Source organism: Cololabis saira, chromosome 19 (assembly GCF_033807715.1).
Source record: "Cololabis saira isolate AMF1-May2022 chromosome 19, fColSai1.1, whole genome shotgun sequence".
Classification (NCBI taxonomy): Eukaryota; Metazoa; Chordata; class Actinopteri; order Beloniformes; family Belonidae; genus Cololabis; species Cololabis saira.
In genome coordinates, this window is record NC_084605.1 from 22,095,021 (window position 1) to 22,114,242 (window position 19,222).

The 19,222-nt window shown below is 42.9% G+C and overlaps 1 protein-coding gene across 11 annotated transcripts in view; it reads right to left on the minus strand.

Moving 5' to 3' along the window:
* cacna1g (calcium channel, voltage-dependent, T type, alpha 1G subunit) overlaps positions 1 to 19,222 on the minus strand; it is a 367,678-nt gene that overhangs the window by 192,637 nt on the left and 155,819 nt on the right. The window lies entirely within an intron of this gene.

The window sequence follows — 19,222 nt, forward strand, 5'->3', positions numbered from 1 at the left end:
TGTGTAACGGCTGCCTCATCATGTGCTGGATGTACTACCAATTTATCGGCAAATACAATCACAGCACGAGATGAGAGGCGTGGAGAAAATGCCTGACTGAGGCTCTCATCACCACCACATGAAAAAGTTAATAAATGCTGAGCTGCAAAAGAAACATCTTGCCATGATTCAAGAAAAAGCAGTCCAGCGCACGGAGTAATGCAACGCTGACGGTGTGAGTCAGTGCTCGTAGTGGCTAGCTGCACTTTGGCTTGGACCCACTTGACACGATGGCCCTGAAGTCACAAAGGTGCTTTCACGGAGGCGTGGAGACTGCTGGCCTCTCACAGACCGGACTTACTGCTTACAGCAGCAAGTCTGCCCTGCTGCCTCCTGCAGGCGTTCGCCCTCTTAGTGCAACATGCTGATCTGGGAGGATGTTGCTTAGCTGCGCCTGAGTTGGCAACAGCAACTGGGATTAACGTCCACACATCAGCTGGTTTCATACAAGCAGGGATACAGCTTCCCTTGAGGATTTAATGATGAAAAACACACACCTCTGACAGCTACACCCATACAAAGCGTGACAATTATACCGTATTTTCGCGACCATAAGGCACATATAAACGTCTTATTTTTTTTTCAAAATGTGTCGCGCGCCCAATGACGCAGTACGCCGAATGTGTGTTGTCAGGGGCTCGCACCGTGGCTCCCTCACGGGAGCGCTTTGAGAAACACTATGCGTTCCGGAGGAACCGCCGCCCGAGCAGCAGCCGATGCGTCCCCGCGGGCGGGGAGGTCGACCCGGTGGCGGGCTCCGTGGCGGGACACCTGGGGCGACTCGGGCTTGCTACCGAGAGGGAGACACGGCTCCCGGGGGAGCTGCGCCGCAGAGGCGGGCCCGAAGGCCGGAGGAACCCCGCGGGGACACGTCGGCTGCCGCTCGGTCGGAGGGCCCCCTCGTTTACTGTTGATGGATTGTAGATGCGTGGGCTGACGTGTCTGCTGGGCTGGACTGTTGTTCGAGCTTTCGCAAAAGCCAGCATCATTTCCGAGGGGGCGCACGGCACGGAAAGTGACTCTGACAGCGAGGAAAGTGGGACTGGCACAGTTGATTTAGCGCAGCTGTTTAATGCAGAAACGGAGGATGATTCGATGGGTTTGATTAATGCAATAACGATTGTGTTGTTGTAAGGCGGCGCGCCATGTGTGTGTAGACAGCGCCTTTTCGATCGGTGCGCCATATGTGTGTTTTAAATACAGAAATGACACACACATAACTGAGGCTGCGCCTTTCCACACGGCGCGCCGTATGGTCGCGAAAATACGGTAATACAAAGTAACAGTTTAAACGGTCATTGACTGGACACGATGGCCAACTGTAATTTTATTTGCTAATGATGAGAACTAGGATCCTGGCCAGTTATTCTCTTTTGTGAAATGGGTCGGATGCCCCCCCAACCCCCTAATTTCAGAGCCATTTCCACTTATATGGAATGTAATGAACCAATCACAGTAGGGGAGGGGAGGGGTTTATACGACGAGTCATTTAAGAGTGAATGAAGTGGAATATCAATTGGAATAAATTGGATTATTCATGAAATACAAAGTATTATACTGAATTAAAATATAATTAGAATTTTATTTAACTATTTTTATTTAACTTTGGTGTGAAATGGCGCGATACGAGTAAAGTGAATTGATTTGATGATATTATACATTGCAGATGGTGGGAACTTCAAAGTCTTCGCAATTTTACCTCAAGGATCATGTTTTTTCTGTAGCTCCTGGCTCCATCAGCCAACCCATGCCAGTGGAGCTGGCCAACCACAGCCAAAAAATAAACAGTACAACAAACTACTTTCTCTTTAAAATATAAATGATTATGCTCTGTTGGATATATCACAGCTCAGAAGTCAGTGCAGCGCTGCGTTCTTTTGTAAATACGGCACACTCAAACTGTCACTTATGGGATAGAAGGATTTCCACAGCTAAATTGCATAGAAGTTGCAGAAAAGCATCACTACAGAAACATGGAAAGGTGTCTAATTTTAACGAACTATTTTTACTATGACGGAAAAGTTCAAAAAAAGAGAAAAAGACAAAATTATGGAAAGAAAGAAACCCCAGTTCCAAAGTTGGACTCGTCCCATGCTTTGAGGTGGGCTGAGATTCCCCCAACATCCACTGCCTCTTTACTCAAGATGTGTTACTTTATTACTGTACAATGCAATTAAGCACTTCTATCTTACTTGGAGAAGCAGAAAAAAACTCAAACAACACACATTTCCTATGGCAGAGTGGTGTCTTGCGGGTCTGAAAGTCACAGTAAAGGGTAAAAAATTTAAACGAAGGGCTCTTGAACAAACATTTGAATGCCACGAATTAGAAATGACAATTTCTAGCCTTCAGAGACCTGAAATGGTTGCTGTTTGTCTCTGCCTGTTCCCGTTTCTGTTTGTTTGTTTTCTTGCAGATTCCAAAGGCCTGTGTGCCCGTTGTGTGTTTTCCTGTGTTTCTCTCATTTCAGACTTGCAGCGGATGCCACCCCCTCAACACCCCCCCCCCCCCCCCCACCCTCCCCCCATCTTTACCATATAAGTTTAAAAAAAAAATAAGTAAAAAAATATTAAACCCCCTTAAATTGTCACAAGAAAAAAAAAATTGTCAAGAAAAAAAAAGAAGATTAAAATGCATATATATACTTTACGTTTTACCAAACTTGGTATTAATATTTATATATATATTAATATATAGGCAGACAAAAAAAAGACAATGTGTTATAAGAGAAAAGAGGGTAATGACCGAATTGGATAGTTCGAAGGGCATGAAATATCTGTAATACATCTTAGAGCGGAATTTAAGATGAAGGTGTCATACAATTCGTCATTTAGATCACGGTCATACCAGAAGTGAAATTTCCTTTCGGGGACTTAGACGGGCAGGGATATGTTAGCAGGAGGAGCCTTGGTACACACACCACATAAGAGAAACATTCTTCTGAGCCTCCCCCAACCTGAATACTGTGCCCATTCCAAATGATCGACATTTCATATTCAATAACAATCATGTCGTCCTCTGCCTGCGCGCCCTCGCCAACTTCACAATGGGCAGCCACTCCATTCCAACATGGCTGGCAGGCGGATTGCTGTGCAGGATTGGGGAGCCATCTGTTGGGAGGTAGATTAGGTCTGCTTCTAGTGCTCTCCTTGTCCAGGTCCAGCCCTGGCTCAGCCAGCTTTGTAATCTGTGTACTGTGAACTAATGGGTTTTCTGAGTCCCGGGCCAGTGTACACCTGCGACTCTTTGCTTTGAGTGTATGGTAACTAACTTCAGTTCAGCTACTCCTGACGGAGGGATGTAAATGCTTGTCAATACCCCACAACCCCAATGAGGATCTATGCAAACGAAAGGAAAGTATTTATATGTAAAGGACAGCCGTCCTATCTGCTTTTGTGATTAAATGGTTGTAGAAACATACAGTAACCCTATAATGTTCAATATATCATATTTGTTACATGAATTTCTGAGATCTCTGCGCCACCCCCGTAATTGTAATAATTAACTTTCACAGAACAGAAGAACCCCTCCTTGAACCGCCACCTTACTGTGGTGGAGGGGTTTGTGTTGCCCGAGTGATCCTAGGAGCTGTGTTGTCGGGGGCATTACGCCCTGGTAGGGACTCCCATGGCAAACAGGTCCTAGGTGACGGGCCAGACTAAGAGCGGTTCACAAGCTCATCATGGTGAAGAAAAAGCAAAGGACCGTTACGTCGCCCGGATCGGCCGGACCGGGGCCCCTCCCTGGAGCCAGGCCTGGGGTTGGGGCTCGATGGCGAGCGCCTGGTGGCCGGGTCTTTGCCCGTGGGACCCGGCCGGGCTCAGCCCGAAATGGCGACGTGGGCCCGCCTTCCCGTAGGCCCAACACCCGCAGGAAGGACCGTGATGACCTGGTGCCATGTGGACTGGGTAGCAGTCGTGACGGGGTGCCTCGATGAGCCAATCCCTGGACCAAAACCCTCACAGTGGGGACATGGAATGTCACCTCGCTGGGGGGGAAGGATCCGGAGCTTGTGCGTGAGGTTGAGAGATACCGGCTAGAGATAGTCGGGCTCACCTCCACACATAGCTTGGGCTCTGGAACCCAGCTCCTTGAAAGGGGCTGGACCCCCCTTTTTAATCTGAGAATATATAATAAATAATCTTAAAAAAACATGCCTTCAGTTTATTTTTCATTTTATCTAGACAGAAAGGCTTGAGGCATCCTGTCAGATGCTGCCCAACCTCTGTTCAATGAATTTCAGCCCTTGTCTTCAGGCTCAAGGTCCAGGATCCCCTTGGTGAGGAGTTAGCGCTACAAATACTCCTTCATCCCTGCAGCCATCTCCGTCCTAAATCAGAGGAGGAGTTAGCTGACCCTCAAATGGTAGAGTTGAACTTCGACCACAACAAGACCCTGTTGTGTGACAGGTCACACAATGCCAAAAACAAATGACACAGCAGAAAACTTCCATGTCATGGTTATGCATAAGTAGACCGTAGTCTAGGGTCATGCATGTGAACCACAGTCATTCAGTCACGTGTCTGAGACACTTTCGTTTGATCACACACTGTCACTTTCTGCGCCATACTAAACTTAATTCTAATGTTCTGCCTCTCCAGACCCCTTTAAGTGGTGATGAGGTACCAAAACATAAACTATTAAAGCCTCTTAACAGTTTATGTAGCATCCATCAGTGCATTTTGTGAGGTTGTTTTTTACAACATCGCCATAATTAACCTTCACAAATATTGTTTAAATAATTAACCGGATGATAAGTAATACTTTGGTCATAACTATAATAAGTCACAGTTAGGTTACTTGCTGTTCCAAGGCCGTAACAGCGTTTGATCAAGGGCTGATATTACTAGACATGCAACTAATTCTTTAATTAATCTAAAGATTCTCTATAATTTCTTCTTCAAATGGTATTTGAGGACCATTCTTTTATAATCTCAGGTAATTAGACATTTTACCTGCTCACACAGTGACAACGTGACAGTCCATAATGACTATCAAAGTCATCACGATATCTGTATTTACCTTAGATTTGCCATCTAATCTGTCACAGATTTAGCCGTTTCACCATCCAACACCTTTGTTTTACATGATATTTTTGGTCCTTGCATTTTATGCTTTCCATTTTCTTATTTTCAAGATGCTTTGTGTGTATAAGACCCATCCATACTCAACTACTCAATTTTTTTTCTGTCTCATTGGTACAACAATATTGGATCAGATCAACCTATCCCTGAAATAAGGATGTGCTGCAGGTTTTTTAAGTCACATTATCTAAACATTTACTCAAAAATCCCTCTCTTGACCCAGACATTCTAGCGATTATAAACCAATGTCAATACTTTCATATTTAAAATGCTGGGAAAGGTACAGTAGTTGCAAGCCAGTTATGTAAGTAATGTGGCATAGCAGACCAATCTCTCGCTCAGTTTTTACATAGAAACTGAATGGCCTGTACGAACAGAACCAGTGCCTTATACTCCTGTAGCACTATACTACGTATAATTGCTAATGCCTTCTCCAAATCCACAAATGACATGTAGATTGGTGGGCAAACTCCCATGCTCCCTCCAGGACCTTGGAGAGGGTATACACAGGGCTGGACTAGTGGCATAATAGTGGATAGGCATGAATAACAGTAGTGTTATTTTAGCCACACACAATAATCTTGGTGTGCTTCGGTATACAAATGAGCCTGTGTACATATATAATGTATAAGTACCATAATAATTGTTCATTCCAGGTAAGCTGGCATGCTTGTATTCTCCTCAGACAGATATTTCACACTTCTATGCATGTGATGACAAAAAAGGTCTCTCGGAATACTTATCAGTGATCTGAATTTCTAACCTGAAAATACCGCGTCTCAAAACTTTGAACTGGAAATTGACAGAAAATTCAAGTGACACACACTGTCTTCCTTTTGTGAGCAACAAAATGTGGATTGCATTCAACAGCTGATAAGAGCAAACATGTGTGGCAGCAAAGAGAGAGGATTACTCTGAAACGTTATTTACTTTCATCTTCTGGCAAGCAACTTCTAACCTTTATCAGTGTCTTACTTTTTCAGCTCCCCAGTCATTTAACAAAGAGAACCTTGGATCAACCCTGTCCCTCGACTCCTCCGGGCTTCTCCTGCTTGTCTTTATATCGCTATAAAACAACAGAAGGCAAGGGGTGACTTAGGCCTTCCTATAAAACCCTGTGCTTACTCCCAACAGCTTAGAGATGCACACAGACTGAGGCTTTCTTGTGAGCTCTTTAATTACAGTAGTGCATCTCAGCAAACAATGTGCCAAAGGAGGAGGAGGAGGCCATGGGCATGCGAGGAGATGTGAGGCTGAAGATGTTGTTGTGTTGCTTTTGCCTTTGGGGCTTATCTGAAATGAAGTACGAGACAATAAGTACTAACCAGGCACAGCTCCAACACTAAGCCTAACAAAGCATGGAGAACAGGGCGAAGCACCCCGTATAACTGATACTCAGACAGAAATAACAGCGTGCACGCGCTACAGGTCTGTGAACATGTGAATGAGCGCTGCTTGTTTGTATGAGCCGGTTTGATAAGGCTCTCGGGAAAAGGGCGCATCCGGTGCCTGAAAACCAGTGAGAGCGAAGCGGCTATTACAGGCGTAGTCTCGTTAGCACAAAGAAGTGTGTGTGTGTGTGTGTGTGTCTCTGTGTGTTTTTGCGCTTGCGATAATCACCTATTGACTGCTGCCTGCTGTGTATCAATCAACACGTCCTCGCTCAAACAAATGTGGCTTACTTACAGCATCAAAATTAAGTTAAGCAGGACTCATCAAGTGTGGGGTGGATTTTAATGCTTGAATGTTCCTTCCTTTCACGTTTGCCTTAAGTCTGGTGCATTATATGTCAACTCCTGGATGATCCATGAATTACTGCCACGTTTAAAGGGGTTATTCAATGAGCTATGTTTTGGCTATAGAGCAGTAAAATATATGTTGTCTCTGGCTTTCAGGTTTTATGTGTTTAAAGGTGAGTGCTTGTTCCTATTTCATTGTGTTCCCTGTGTTCGCTCAGCTCAAAGGATATTGTTTTCTGATGCCGACCATAAACTTTACAATTTCAAAAGTAATGTCAAGGTCACAGATAAATTTAAATTGATGAATGAAAGTCATGAAGAGTCTTACTTGCATTGGCCTGCGCTCCTGTTATCTTGGCCAATAGGTATAAGGTAGAAATTGATAAATAAATTAAGGCAAAAGGAGGTAGTGTGTTTCCATGACTTGTCATTATGGTAAAACCATACATCCATTATCAGGGTGACAGAGATAAGAAAATCAATCAAGTTTAATACTGTTGTTGTATTTTGTTATGCAAAATGTGTCACTCCATGATAAAATGTGTGTCAGTAACTTAACAACTTTGTTGCTGTCCTTTGATTCACAACAAATCCTGACAGCAGTTGTGTAAATCAAGACACTGCAAGATCACTCATCATAAGTTTGCTACATACAACTCCACACTATATAAGATCCATTGGCATGGGTTCAGGGTAAAAACTAGGCTGTAACTGTGAGCCTCCAACATAAAGCATCCTCCTTTGTCCTTTCTGCCGTTCCGTCTCCGTTAGTGTTACGGACCCAGCGGGATCAACTGATTTAGCAAACTACTGTCCCACACCACTTAGTGGCAGCAGTGTATCAATTTCGCTGTCTGCTAACAGTGCCGCTGATAAACAAAAGATGATGGCAAAAAAAGAAAGAAAAAAGGTACAAAAAGTGAAACAGGGTCAAAATAGAACAAGTTGAGATGGCTGTTGTGTTTCCGTTTGGTGTTTGAAAAGTCTAGTTGTGAGGGTATCGAGTGGCCATTCCCATCAACACAATTTGGTAACTTAAGTCATTCTTTGCTGATAAACTACATAAATATATTGTTATGCAGTTTCAACTGATCAGTGCTCAATAAATTCAACAATTTGGGTTAACATACAGTACACCCCTCTACATGCAGTTCATATGTGTCTTTACAGATGAAAAAAATTGTGCCCATTTATGTCGTGCTTACCAATGCATATGCTACAAAGCTGCAGGCATTTACAGTGCAGATGGATAACCCTGAAAATACTGAACAAGCTACTCAAGACAAATATAATACCCCTCAAAGACGCCTGATCTCAGTCCAAAAGTGCTTTCCAGTTACTGAAGTCAAAACTGAGGGCGGAAATAAACACAATCAAGGAAAAAACTGAAGATACCTGCAGTGAAGGTCTGGCAAACCATCTCCAAGAGAAAACTCAAAATGTAGGGATGACCATTAGTTATTGACTGAAAAGGAATTTCATCCAGTTGTTAAACAAATACTTTCAAGCCCCTAAATATGGACTTTGCTTAGCTGCAATTTTCCATATTTTTGTGAGACATCTAAAATAAAGATGAAAGTCTATACTTTGAACACATCTAGGTGATTTTATCTCAACTTCATTCAACTTTATAGTTGAGTACTGGATGTTTCAGATTTTAATCTTTTATACCTGTATTGTTTTCAAATGATTCCATCCTTGTGTAGTCTACTGAGTTTTGTTTCCCAGCCATGCTTTAAACAGTGTTTAAGTTACTGGTTGTCTATTTTGACTATATTTTGCATTAGTCATCACGTCCCTAAGTATCGGTAGTATCTAGTTTCTTTACTTCAGTGCCAGTTCCTCGTGTTTGTTTGCAGTCACCTTTTGCCAAAGTGTGTAGTTGGTTTCTTTGTGCCAAGTTAAGTTCTTCCTTCTGCCTCCTTCTGTTTTTGATTACCTGCCCCTGCAGTGTTTTTTGGTTTTGATTGGAAAAAAAGCTTATTTTCCTCACTTCCTACCTAATATTCCCCATTTGAATCATACCCATTACAGTTACAAAAGTAGCTCAGCTTATTCATTTAAAATTATTAAGTAAAGAGGTATCAAATATAATTAAAGCTGCAAGCAGCGATGAACGGGCCCTCGCACTCACGGCCACCGCTCCCCATAAGCATATCAGAAATGACACCACCCACGACTTCCTATGTCAAACCATTCAAAAGTTATAGCAGAAAAAAGGGAAAACCAATCAGAAGAAGGGGCGGGGCTAATTCAGGCCAATGAAGGTCAAGGACTCCATACAGAATCTGATGACACCACCCACGACTCTCTATGTCAAACCATTCAAAAGTTATAGCAGAAAATCGGGACAACCAATCAGAAGAAGGGGCGGGGCTAATTAAGGCCAAAGAAGCTCAAGGACTCATTACAGAGTCCCATGACACCACCCACGACTCTCTATGTCAAAACATTCAAATGTTATAGCAGGAAATAGGGACAACGAATCAGAAGAAGGGGCGGGGCTAATTTTCACCAATTATGGTCAAGGACTCAATACCGAGACCCATGACACCACCCACGACTCTCTATGTCAAAACAATCAAAAGTTATAGCAGGAAATAGGGACAACCAATAAGAAGGGGCGGGGCAAATTTTCACAGATTATGGTCAAGGACTCAATACCGAGTCCCATGACACCACCCAGGACTCATGTCAAACCATTCAAAAGTTATGGCAGAAAAAAGTATTCTAGGGGGCGCTGTTGAGCCGTTAGGCCACGCCCATTAATGCAAACCATGAAATATCAAATTTATCGCCAGGCCTGGCTTGCATGCAAAATTTGGTGACTTTTGGGGAACTATCAAATATGGACCAATCAGATGAAGGGGGGGCGCGCTTTTTGGCGTCTAGCGTCGCCACGGTAATACTTTTGAAAGAGAAAAGTAATGCGCGTAGTCACAGGATGGAGATGCATATTTTGATGTATAACACACCTGGGTGCACGTTACGGTTCGAGCCGTATTAACTGTTGAAGGAATGGGATAAATTGCGCCAAAATTACGCGATTAATTCAAAATGTTCAAAATGGCCGACTTCCTGTTCGGTTTCGGCCATGGCGCCAAGAAACTTTTCTTTCAGTTGCGACATGATACAGGTGTGTACCGATTTTCGTTCATGTACGTCAAACCGTATTGTGGGGCTTGAGGCACAAAGTTTTTTCTGTCTGAACCAATCAGATGAAGGGTGGGCGCGCTTTTTGGCATCTAGCGTCGCCACGGTAATGCTTTTGAAAGAGAAAAGTAATGTGTGTTGTCGCAGGATGAAGACGCACATTTTAATGTATAACACACCTGTGTGCACGTTTCAGTTCGGGACGTATTAGATGCCGAAGGATTGGCATAAATTTCGCCAAAATAACATGATTAATTAAAAATTGCCGACTTCCTGTTCGGTTTCTCGACATGGCGCCAAGAGACTTTTCTTTAAGTTGCGCCATGATACAGGTGTGTACCGATTTTCGTGCATGTAGGTCAAATCGTATTGTGGGGCTTGAGGCACAAAGTTTTCCGGGGGGCGCTGTTGAGTCATTTTGCCACGCCCATTAATGCAAACCATTAAATATCAAATTTTTCGCCAGGCCTGGTTTGCGTGCAAAATTTGGTGACTTTTTGGGCACGTTTAGGGGGGCAAAAAGGCCTTCCTTTTGTCAGAAGAAATAAAGAAAGAAGAATAAAGAAAAATTCCTACAGATACAATAGGGCCTTCGCACTGTAAGTGCTCGGGCCCTAATTACGATTTGGTTTAAAAAGGCTATTGCCAATGTAGAGTTGGAACATTTCTTTCTTGTTTGTCTTTTCCTTTATTAGAAAAAATTAGCAGAGCAGCAATTAATTGATTATTACTTTCCACAGAGAAGGATTTTCTGTTTCACTCTTCGAAATATGCTGTATTCTTGACAGCAGATCCGTTTGCATGTAAAGACCCATACAGAAGCATGTCACAAGTTGTCATGTTGGCCTTGATGTAGCCAGAGACAGCCCTGGTACAAGCTTCCTGCACGCCATGCCGGACGTGATGGTAACGGCCGATGTGGAGGCGCTGTGCAGTGATGTGATGCTGACGCAGTGTGGGATTTTTGGCTTTTGTTGGCAGCTGGCGGATGAGTCCTGCAAAATGTCTCAGTCACTTCCACTGGCAGGACTGCCATGTTAGCACATCAATCCTCACCAAAGTGCGGGGCATGGATTCGGGAGCAGGGACAATCTGTTCGTTAACACAAGTACGATGGCATGCGTGTGATTTAAGATGAACTCCAGCCTTTCGTCCAAATATAGAATCTGCGAGAGTGAGAAAAGGAGGATATGGGGCTGTTGATAGCAGACGGATGGAAGTGAGCACCACCAGTTTATATATATGCTGATTCGGGTTTGGACAGCTTACATTCCTGTTAGCTGGTGGTCTCCACTTAAGCAAGGCTCTTTACTATTCCTTTCTTTCAACTAGTGACATGCACATCAGTATACTCTGATATCTGCATCTTTATAGCCTCATTTCACTTTGTTTGTGGAATGTGTGATTGGATAACTGCAACATGTGAACAACAACACTGCAAGAGATTAATGATGATCAATTCCCCTGGCCTGCTGACAAAAGCAGAGGCTATTACCCACGTTGGATTTCTGATATCTGAAACTGACAACTCCTCACTTGTTATGGATAACTAGATCCCTTCTGGAACACTGATCTACCTTTACTGACAAACCGTCCAACTTATGTAATAAGGCTGCTTTCTCATAGCTCTGCAGTAAATAATTTGTAGCGTTGCTGTGTCAGATGGTGTACTGTGAACACCTCAGCCTTCAATGCTCTTATTCAATGAGTCTTTTTAAACCTTATCAAGGTTCTACAAAGTACAATATGCTTCTCATTTATCCATTCACACATGCACACTCATATGTCTAATTTACATTATCGGGGTAAATGAGGGGGTCGGTTTGAGGACAAGAGACTCACTGATACCCATCGATTCACCGCTGCCCCAGTGCTAGCCAACCTGTAAAGTCATTAACCATCCATTAACCGCCCCATGGTCGGGCCGTGGGCACAGCAGCCTAAGCAGAGAGGCCCAGGCTTCGCAGCCACCTCCTCCAGCTACACTGGGGGAATACCAAGGTGTTCCAAGACCAACCGAGAGGTATAATCTCTCCAGCGTGTCCTGGATCCTCCACAGGGCCTCCTCCCAGTAGGAAATGCCTAAAATACCTCCCTAGGGAGGCGTCCAGGGAGCATCCTCACCAAATGCCCAAACCACCTCAATTGGCCCCTCTAAGCATGGAGGAGGAGTGATTCTACTCCAAATCCCTCTTGCCTAATTTTTGATAAATGTGTAAGTACCAAGCAATTTCTATTGAAGCAGGGAACATCAAGTCTTCTTCTTTTGCATCTATTGTCTATAGTTTGTATGACATCCCATAGTGGACTTGTACAGAGTCTTCTCAGAGACTTAAAAAAGCTATCTATTTTGAAGCTAACCCTGTGCTAATGTTAATTCCCACATAAACTGTGCTAAATCAAAACTGATTCAATTTACATCAGTTTGGTTGCTAAGGAAAGTTTACCCTCTTTACACACTTTACACTCAATATCTAACAAGACACAATCATTTACGTCTGGAATGTTCCTTTAACTTGCTCTTAACAGTTTTTAGGTGGGGTGGGGTGGGGGGGTTCAGCAGACTAAGCTCCCGTTCCCTGGCAACCTCCTCCACTTCATCCAAAGCATCCCCAGGCCAGTCAAGAGATATAACTCCTTCAGCGAGTCCTGGGTTTGCCCCAAGGCTCCTTACAGTTATGGCACTTTCCACTAGTACCTACTCAGCCCGGCTCGACTCGCCTCCACTCGGTTTGCGCTTTCCCACTAGGGGTCTAACGTGCCGAGTAGATACGTTTCTGTAACTACTCTGCCGAGGTTCTAAGCGGGCTGTATCTGACATCATCACACTACACGCTACCGATTGGTCGGGGGGGTTGGAGTCAGACGCCTGAGTCAGGATGTGACATCAGTGAAAGAGCGACTGACGGCGGCTTCTTGTTCATTTTATTCGAAAGGGCAATGGCAGCGCAAAAGTCTGTTTGGTGATCCAAATCTGAGGTGCAGATGTTCATAAACCTGGTGGCTGAGGAGAGAATTAAAAAGGGATGTAGACGGGCGATAAGGAACGACAAGATCTACCAGGAGCTCTGTCACTTCATAGCTGCTCGCTGCTACCAACGGACTTTTCAGAAGACTTTTGAGCTTCTCTCACTCCAATTTGTATCTTGATATCAGAAACAAGTCACAGACCCAGCAGCACATATATCATCTCCTCCATGTTCTACATCTTTAGTGTTGTTGTCTTCTTCGTTTAGATCACACAATCAGATACGTCACAGCAGTTTCGCTCCAACCCGCCTACTTCTGCTCCAGGTGCTGAATTGTTATGGAAAAGAAACCAGGCCGACTCGAGTCGAGCCGAGCTGAGATGAGTAGAGCCGAGTAGGTTCTAGTGGAAAAGTGCCATTAGACACCCCTGAAGTTCCTCCCCAAGAGAGGCATCCAGGAAACATCAAAGCTGGATGCCCAAACCACCTTAAACTTACTCCCCATGTTGTGTTCCTGTGTGAGCAGCAGCAACTGAACCCTCCCAAGTAGCTGAACCTCAACTACCCTATGATGGAAACTCATGTCAGCCACTATTGCCCACAGTCTCATTCTTTCAGCTCGTGACTATTGGTGAGGAAAGGAACTTAGATTAACCAGTAAACTGAATCCACTGTTAAATCAAATCTTGGGTTCTTATTCTTGTGAAATGATCTTGCCAAAGTCAAATTGCTCTAGTCAGAGAGGGAAATCAAACCCTTTCATGACACAAGCTCAGATTTTGGAGGTGCTGATTTTTTATCACGACCGCTTCACATTCAGCAGCTAGCCCCTCCAGTGAGAGCTGCAGATCATGGCTCGATGACAGAAATCGGACTACATCACTCCCAAACAGTAAAGATGGAATCCTGAGCTCACCAACCAATGCAGCATTTCCGTTTGCCCAAATATATTTCTCTTTGAAACGTCATCTCAATTATTTTCTTTTCATCAATACATAAATCATTTTTCTAGCAGCCCTCTTGCTTGTCCCAATGATCTTTACCAAACTGCAATTGGATATCCTTTTAGGAGGGCTGTGGTTTATTGCTGTTATAGCAGTACATGATTGAGAAGTTTTTTGTTTGGTGAATATAACTCTTCACTCAAAGCAAATCAGAGGAATGATCACTTTGTGAACCAGAGAAAAATGTGATTACTGTTACAAGTCAGAGTGTTTACGTGTGAATGAGCCTGTGAGTGTGGTGGCTGAATAAAAGAGCCTGATGTCAACTGTCTAATACATATTAATGAACATCACTTTAGACTTAAACTTACTTTACTTGGGTTTTTATTATTATTGCTGCAAGTATGACCAAATGTTGCTTATTAATGTACTGCAGATCTTTGAATCTCATGGCTTCTTTGTCTCATGCCTGTAATGTAACTCCTTTGCAAAAAAGTTAGGCAGGTCAAATTCCTTGTGTCCATGTAGTGCACTTTAAAAGGGCAATTCTGCAATTCGCCCTTTTTCTGCCTTATTTCTTGCTAACCTGATTTAATGGAACAGACAGAAACAAAAGCAGAAAAACAAAAGCCTCAAAATAGCCCATAACAACCATCTCCAACAAGAGTCATGCTGAATACTCCAATGTTTCCCTGCAGGACCTCGTGGGGCTGCTATGAGATAAATTGGAGAGACACGACGGACATGAGCCACGCCAAAGGCAAAATGACCACTGCCACCACCCTGCCCACTGACGTCTCCCCACAGGGCCAAAACCAGACCAATCAGAAATCAGCGCCACCATCAGTCCTGTGATTAGGATGAGGGCCCTAATGGACCCCTAATGAGCATGTGCATGACTGTGCCTTCTGACAGTGTGTGAATGTGGCCTAATGAGAGAACCCTGCAGCAGCCTTGACTGACAACAGGGTGTTATGACAATCTGCAACAGCATTGACGAGAAAGAGACTGATGTCCCATCCGAGTGCCTCTGCTGGGTAAACACCTGCAGGGGTTCACATGCAAAAACACACATATTTGGAGGATCACTACTCAGTTTGCATCAAAGGGTGACATCAAACTTGATAGTCTGATTCAATCCAGGACATACATACAATACGAGTTTTCTGGTTGACTACTAGGGGCTAGCTTCAAAAGCAAATCAATATCCACTGACCCGCAAGCTCAACTTTACAGCAGAAATAATATGTAACAAATTTACAGCATGTATACAATATGTATACAAAAATACACATCCGTGACACATTTACAAGAAATACATTTTTATGCACCTCATCAGGCAAAATTTAAAGTCACACATGTATGACATGTTCTTCTGAGTGACAGCTCTCTATGGTTCATGACCAGCTGTCATTACTTAGTGTCTAGAACTGTCTTGACTTCTGAGCTGTGAATAAAGACCTAACAGTGCATAGTAATTTGTATTTCACAGATATGTTTTGTCATGCCGTGAACTGCACTAAAAGACCACCACAACAGGGCATCCCTTAGCCTGGAAGGATCTGGAGACAAAGTTTGGCTAAGCAGCAGGCAGCCTGATTTAACCACCCATCAGCTAAATGACCGGAACTTTGTGATTCCCTAGGGCTTTTTCACAGCTTGGTCCCGGTTGAGGTAAAAGTTAGTCAATCTAGAAGGGTGCAGGCCAACCGGGAGGGGGGCTTGGATGGAGCTGTGAAAATGGACATGGTGGGTGTCTTCCAGGGTTGCTTGCCCCGTCCCTTTTGCCCATATTTGGTTTAATCAGGGTTGAGTGGGAATCAACCACTACCAATATGATGTTGCCCTGATGCCCCCGTCTTCAAGAAAAAGGTTTCAAATCGACTTTTTCGAAAAGCTGTGGGTGATTTCATTGTGGTTTTTTTATAGTCTATGGTTTGCTGGCAATCATCCTGAGAAACCCTCACAACACAGTTAGGATCCGTATTTAAATTAAGGCATTGCAGGTGGCCGTATCAAGGCAGGACTGGATGAAGAGAGTGGACCCCTGGGTTTGAGTAAATTGCTTTTGATTTATTTAAACATTAGTCCTTGCTCTGGGGATTCAATTTGCACTGATTAAACTGTAATGGAGATGGATGAGAAAAAAGGGAAGAGCTTGGGATATTATGAGAGAAAATGTGTGAGAAAGAAAAGGGAAGGATGACAGAGGCTAAGAGAGTTTACTGTTCATATCACCATGAACAAATGTGATAGCCTGAGTGTTTTAGTGTAACTATGAATTGCAGTCCTTTAATAGAAGTCAGTGACTTGGAAAATTGCATATAATTCAGTCTGAGCCCAAAGATGACTGGCTGGGGGAAAACAAACACGGAGAAACAGTTAATGCAGCATAATAAGTTAGCCTTCCCTCATCCCTGACCTACTTTTCCTGCGTTAGTCTCTATTCAATCCACCAGTATGATTACCAATTATAACAAATGCCATTACAGGGAGGAGGAATATCCAATAGAAGATAATGTAAAGTCATCCAGCCATTGTCTTCTCCTGCCAAGACAAATTAACATTGACAAAACAAGATATTACAATTTAAGATCTTTATATGCAGAAGGTCCTTTTTGAATGTCTCACCTGTAGCACTAAATGGATAAGAACATTCATGCTTGATGCAGGAATTTATTACTAACGCAGTGGCATTTGAATGCAAAGCAGGCAGTCTGTGAGGTCTCGGACCAAAGTGGGAATGACAGAAAGCAGATGTGTCCCATACAGTCCCATCATTGTGTTTGGCTCCCCCAAACACAAGAGTGGTTTTGAAGAAAAAGAAAAAGGCCAATAAATGAATATATTCTTGAAATGGAAACTGTAGACAGGAGGATTTTTCCTTCATTCTGCGTCATGAAGTCGCATGCCCGCAAGGATGGGAAACAAACCACCTTACGAACACAAATTGTTCCACAAACATGGCCAACCGCAGAAAGAAGGATCGGATCCGAGCCCTGTGGCTAATACTTTGCAAGAGCTTAAACTCCATAACTGAAGGTCGACGTGAATTATTCTAGAAAAAGACCTGACATTTTGGGAAATACATTTCGTTTCCTTTTGCTGCCAGGAGGTAAATTTATATTCTAATGTTGTCAATACAGGGACAAACTGCAGCTACGTTGGAAAAAGCAGTCTTCTTGAAGTTAAGCAAAATAATGCGTAAATCTACACTGATATGAAAATGATTAAATACATCTCCACACAACTCCCAATCTCAGTAATTGCTTATGATTGCTAAATGATTTAAATACTGGTGAGTAACTGCTAGCCCAAATCGGAGTTTTACGATACACAGATTGGATCACATGGAATGGATTTCATCTGCAAGGAAACACAAACATCAACTACGTCTACCAGTGGGACGGAAGTAGGGGTTAGTCCCTTGAAAAACGGAATCGTCCCGTATTTATAAACTAAAGTACGCGTCCTGTATTGAGCTGAAAACGGACGCACTTTGTCCCGTTTTACTATGAGAGTCAAAAAATAGTCATAAAATGCCAAAGGAAAATGGTATTGAGCCGTTATTTTAGTTATTTTTTTCTGTTTTACTACAACTGTAGTCTACAGTCATGGCCTTTGAGGCACAAATATGTTTACAGGTTTTCTACAGACTTTCAGTTTGCACTTTTGTTATTGCACTAAAAATGTGCACTATTACAGAATGGATGTTCTGCTTTCTTTCTATTGTTTTATATTAATTTATATAATTTTATGTTAAGCAGGACAGGTTTCTGTTTAAGAAAGATATTTATTTTATTCAGTTAATTTTGTTATTTTGTATTAAAGTGAATTGCTGGATAATAATTTGTTTTCCATGGCATTCAAAAATATGCATCTAATTCAATTCAGGTTCAAGTCAAATAGTTAAAAAATCCTTTCACTCACAAAAAAAGGGGCTAAAAAAATTCACCGCCAAGAAGGGTGAAGGCAATTGGGTTGGCCGGCCCTGCCGATGAGGTGTCCCTTATTTATTTTTCAGGGAGTTGGCAACCCTAGACAGAAGTGACACGCGAACCCTATGGTAGAGCAAGCACCACATAAGCATCCTCCATCTCTGGTCTTTCCTTCAAATTCCTAGAAAATTTGCAACATGGCTCCACATAAACATTTGTGACAGTAGCAAAACCAGTCTACCATCCACCATTTTGGTTTGTTTACATTATTCTGTGGGTGTAAGTTACCATGGCAACTATGTGGATTAGGGAAAGTCAGTCAGGACACACAGAGCATATATAATTACTTGTAATATAATGGGTTCTATGCTTTAATGTAATTTTGGATGCCAGTGTGAACATTTTGCAGAGGTCATGATGACCAAAATGACATTGGAAACTTCTCTGTTTGGTGTGTGCCACTGCATCAAAGAAATATGACTAAAATAATGTGCTCTAAGGTTTCTGGTTTGAACCCCGGGTATCTCAGAGAGTTCATATTCATCCTTGTGTGACTGTCCTCCAGGTACTCAAGTTTCCTCCAACAGTCCGAAAACACATCCGTTAGGCTAATTGGTCATTCTGAATAGACCACAGTGGTTAATTTGAGGGTGTGTGGTTGATTGAAATTGGTCTATAGTGTATATAGTTGACCCTGGAATAGACTGATGAGCTGTCCAGGGTGCACCTCTGCCAGCTTTGATAACCTCCAGCGGAAAGCCAGAAGAATCAGGTGCAGTTAATAGACGAATAGATGGGCATATGTAACAGATGGATTTGGATACCTCGGAAACCCCAAAGTGGTGGATGACTTTAATTCGCTGACTCACATGCCAGAGACCGTGAGTATTAGAGCCACATTCCTTTCACTTTCTTTACTTTGCTTTGACCCGTGACTGTTTAGAACTTGGAGTTAGATAATTAGGGTGAAAGCTGAGATACATAATTAGATTTAAACTCTACAAATGGCTGGGGTTACAAAATATGTATATGATTAAGTCTTGCAGGTTTTACAGTTAATGAATTGCAGCTACTATGATCTCACAAGAACGCTGCCCTCCCTCGAAACAGCTTGGAGACACTTAGATATGTTTTTCACTAACTGGGGATTTAGATTCTCCGTTTTGGAGATTTGGACAAATCTACAATTTAAATATTGTTTTGCAAGGCCCTCTTGACCAATATTAACATTTGTTTCCAATGAAGAGAGACCAGTGACGAAATGTCAAAAAATGCAAAACAATCCTGGATAGTTTTTTTGTTTGTTTTTTTTCTGACTTCCAGTAAAACCCTGAACATCTTAATCCTGTGTTTTAT